The following is a 4,606-nucleotide window of genomic DNA, read 5'->3' as shown; positions in this document are numbered from 1 at the left end:
GATAGATAGATAGATAGATAGATAGATAGATAGATAGATAGATAGATAGATAGATAGATATAATCATGATTTCTGATCTATATATATATATCACCTAACAATTGTTAGGTGATTGTAATTACCTAACAATTTTCAGAAAGTGCAAAGAAAACATGTAAATAAGACATGAATTTTGGGTTTATAGTTATAAAGAATAAAGACAATTTAAAAATAATTTTTGTTTTTTCTGTTATTTGGACATTGTCCTTTCTTCCTTTGATTTTTCATTGTGTGTGAGAGTCAGTTTCTCTGCTGTACACACATTCATGCACTATAGAACACCACATGATTAAGTGGTGTATTTTCCCAATTAGTGTGACCTGGGGACTCAGACATATCATGCTAGTATTCATATTTTAAATGACATTTGAACTTGTACTGCCTTTGTCATGATACAAACTATAGTAAAGAATGAGTTTGTCAAGGTGCATTGTAAAAAATAGGTGAGTAAAACATCTTTCGCAAAGACGATCTTTGAAAGAGCTTCATTTTTCCCACAATCCCCAGCGGTGAGCAGTTTATAAGTATCTGCTCGGCATCCGGTCTGTCTTTCTCCGGGCTACTACCATGTGGTGTGTTGTGGGATATGCTAGTTGTGGCGAAGTGTAAGTTCTTCTTGTTCTTCCATTGATAAAACGAGAGTGTTATGCGGATACAATGGTATAATACCTGAAAAGGTGTCCATCTTGTATGAAAACGATTCTGTGGTATTTTAATGTGTCCCAATTTTCCAACAAATCCGTTTTCCCCTCAACAGAACACAAATCCTGTGTTCTTCTGCTGATTGATGCTAAAAATAAGGTCTGTAGTTTTCAGAAAGGAATGAATGAGAACTAAAATATTTCTTTTCATGGAAACATGAAGTTGGCTTCTGACTGTTTATTCCTTTTTGTGAAAAGCCTTAAGGATAATTCCAACAATGTTTTACTGCCTTGAGCATTTATAAACTGCTCTAGTTTTAAAACTATAACACTTAATAGTTTTTAAACCTTCAATAGACTATTAGAAACACATGCTGTGACTTGTTAAACTTTTACTTGTATGTAAAAGTTCAATAAAGGGTAATTTCAGTGCTTCGAGTTAATACACTAGTTAATTTCGTTAAAAGTTAAACCTTCATCTGAACCTATCTCAGTATGGTCGACTGACTGAGGGTTAGTCCTGGATTGAATAGTTTAAAGTGGAATTTTTAAGCTTGATCAGTTTAATGTGTCTCAGCCAGGTATAAAAAAAGCATCAAACTGTTTGAAAGACTCTAGAATAGTCTAGTGTGTATTTAAAGTGACATATTCTGCTTTCTTCAAGTTTTAAACTTGAGCAGAAGGCAGAAAAAGAGAGAAACTCATCTTTTAGCCTTGTCTTCAATTGGAAACTAACTTAAGCTTTGTTCAGGAAACAGCTGAAGATTAATGATAGTAATTTGTTTGGGTTTTCTTTAAAAAGAAGAATCCAGAAATCTCCTAAATTGAGATTTCCACAACTTTGTATTGAATTATTTTTTTCACAGTGAATTCACAATTATTATTAGTCCTCTGCATTAAAAGTATCTAAAACAATATTCCTCAAAATCAGAAAGTGTGAATTATTTCAGTAGCCCCACTCAGGTCCAGTCCAGCCTTATTACATGATGGGTAATTAACAAAATGAATACTTTATCATTATTCAGCAGAAATATTGAAGTAGTAGCAGTCATGCTATTGTAAGATGTTTAGGCTGAAGGAATGATGTTTGAAGTTCAGAGTGCTTCTGCGGGTTGATGAGAACTGTTTGGGGTTTGTTCACTGTCCTGCCAAAAAGAAGCAAATAAATCTGAAACTGGCAACAAGATGAGCAGGAAACAAGCCAACTGTTGACCTGTTGTGTTAGCAGGTGGAGGAAAGAGCTGTTGGTTTCCTTCTCCTATTAGGATTAAAAACATCTTGTCCATCTTTAAGGTTTCTCCTCTAATAGCGACTCGTTTTAAACGACACGTTCAATGAACAAAAATACAAAGTTCTCAGTCTGATGGGTTAAAGGAGATTTTCAAACATACTAATACTTTCTTACTGCCCTTTTCTACAAAACCACCCACTACTTCCCCTAAATTGGTCCATTTAGGGGCAGCTGCTTCTTTTCCAGAAGCAGCTGGAAAAGAGAATGTCTGGTTTTAGCTTTTGACCATGAATGCAGCTAAAGTGACCGTCGTCCTTTCAGAGGTGCTGAACCGACCTGATGGAAGAGCTGTAAGACAACTCCCCCACCATGCTTCCCCTCTGGGACTACAGGTACTCACACACACCCACCCACCAGCTCCAAGTCAGCTGGCCAGGCCCTGACTGCCTGGTTCAGTGTTACAGAGCTGGCAGAGAAAGCCTCTGTTCTCCGCCTCAGCAGCACCCCCTCTGTTCTGGAGGCTGATGCTGCAGAGCTGCAGCAGAGCGTGGCCCAAAGAGAGTGGTCAGTCCTGGAGGAACTGCGGGGCGGGCCTAGTGGAGGGCTTCACACTTCCTGATTGTTTGAATGAACCACAGAGGAAGACTGAGCAGATTATTGTCATCTATCATTATGAAACGTTTATCCATGTGGGGTGATCATGGGTATGGGTCACATGCTGAACCACTGCAGTGCCCCACAAACACCACTTTCATTTATCTTCAATGCAAAATGTATAGATTTAATGGCTTAGTTTCTGCTCTGACTATGTTTCAGCAAATGGCCATTTTGAGTCTGGATATTCTAGTTAATGATTAATCAATTGGTAAGTTAGTAATTATTTCACAAATGGATTTCAGTCCTGGTCACATCCTACAGTCTGTCAGGTTTGTAAAGGAGAGGTAGCCGCCAGCCACCTGAGCTGGTTGAAGGTGAAATGATAGAGTCCTGCAGGGCCCCAAGGGGTAAAACTTCCTTCACTTGAATTTCTTGTTTAGAACCATAAACCAGTACGGTTTTGAAAAGCTCCATACTAGAGTTAAGCAAGCAGGAAGTCATGAAACATGTAGAAGGTGTTCAGGAGCTCCTGAAGAGCTCTACAGCTCATGATTGAGTTAAATTCATGGCTGTAGAGAAGTAATTTTGAAAATGAATATAATTTTTCTGCTGTAGGCGGAGCCTGTAAGAGCGCCCTCTGCTGATGGTCCTGCTGCTGCTTCTCACAGACAGAAGGTGAGTGAACTCCTGACGTGGTTCAGGTAGAGCTGGCTGTGTGCTGTGATGTGTCATATAACACATTATGCTGACCAAAGCCATGGTGAAGAAAAACCCTGAGCACAGCAGCCACAAAACAACGTGGCTGCAGCACACCGATTAAATCCTCTGATTGCTTTCCGTTCTCTCGGCAGCACGGAGAGTTGCTGGCCAGCCAGGGACTGCAGCTGGAGCTCAGTATGGCAGGTGAGTCAGGTGTGTGAGGAAGCAGGAAGAGGTGTTGACCCAATCGGTACTGCCATGGCAGAGACTCCTCTCTGCTGTGGAATCATTGTATTGGGAGAGAAAGTCAGGACTTGGCACAGGTTCAAATAAAACAGTTTACTAGAACCTGACTGAAGACCTGAAACAACAAACTAAGTTCATTGTTAGAAATCCAGTGAAATATTGTCTGTTTTGTTGTCAGGTGAAAGGAGGCTGACTGCAAGATGCATCCAGACCATCTTCATTCAACCTGAGCCACTGTTTCACTTCACTGCCGTCAGGACAGTCGTTATGTCCTAGTTATGAATGATCATTTATTTTACTTCTATTTTTACTTCAGACATGACTTGCTGTCGAGACTGTATGCTACAAGCTGAAATGGATCAAGCCAATAAAAAAAAACCTGTGTGTTTTATGGTGCTGCTGGTTTAGTTTGCTTATATTTTGTCAGCAGGGATCCAGTTGCAGTTTGTTTTATTTGCTTAGATCCCCATTAGCTGTTGCCAGGGGCACTGTAAAGAAGGGACAAGTTAGGACGATTCCAAGGGCCCCTGACCGGCAGGGGGCCCTCCACAAAATAGTTTTGTTTTTAATTTTTCTTTCTTCATACAAATGGGGGAAAAAAAATTGGGGCCTTGTCAATTACAGAATTAATTATATGTTTTTTAAATTGTTTTTATCATTAAAATATAAATGTTACCACTCCCAGACAAGTGTCAATTGTAGCCCAGCTTCTCTGGGCTACAATTGAGTAGTTAGTTGAGATTATCAACCATTTAGCATAGTTAGCTTAGCTACAGACCATTTGCCTCCATTTCACTAACATTTAAGGAATGAAGGAAAAAAAAATCTACCAACATATTCATATATTTATCTTGTCCCTGTACCTTTTACCAGATGAGTCAGTCAGCAGCAGCTCTAACCCCCTTATCAGAATAACCCCTCCTCCCTGTCCCAGTGAAAACGGTGAGCAACACTGTATTCAGTGACCAGCTAGTTGGCATCATTACGGGGAGTCTATGTAGATTTTTCCTGCCTCACTATTTTTACACAACAAATCATATCAGTGACAGAAATTCAAACAATATAAAATTATAATAAAAAACAGCCTCCTTTCAGTCCAGATAGTCCTGCCTTAGCTTGCATTTAAATTATAGTCTATTGCTACGTCCCTCCT

General features: G+C 39.5%; 1 long non-coding RNA gene across 2 annotated transcripts; it reads left to right on the top strand.

Annotated features, from left to right (window-relative positions):
- Nucleotides 1-536: 536 nt before the first annotated feature.
- LOC106939852 (uncharacterized) lies at nt 537-3,839 on the top strand. 2 transcript variants are annotated; one of them, XR_001422931.1, is made up of 5 exons: nt 537-644; nt 2,233-2,303; nt 3,124-3,183; nt 3,360-3,411; nt 3,632-3,839. It is a non-coding gene; the product is annotated as an uncharacterized LOC106939852 (long non-coding RNA). The 2 variants fall into 2 exon arrangements; XR_001422930.1 differs by having other exon boundaries at nt 3,360-3,420.
- The last annotated feature ends 767 nt before the right edge of the window (nt 3,840-4,606 follow it).

This window comes from Poecilia latipinna, unplaced genomic scaffold (assembly GCF_001443285.1).
Source record: "Poecilia latipinna isolate Pla-1442-1.1 unplaced genomic scaffold, P_latipinna-1.0 Scaffold3000, whole genome shotgun sequence".
NCBI lineage: Eukaryota > Metazoa > Chordata > Actinopteri > Cyprinodontiformes > Poeciliidae > Poecilia > Poecilia latipinna.
Note: the sequence above shows the minus strand (reverse complement) of the source record. Positions and strands in the feature narration are given on the sequence as shown.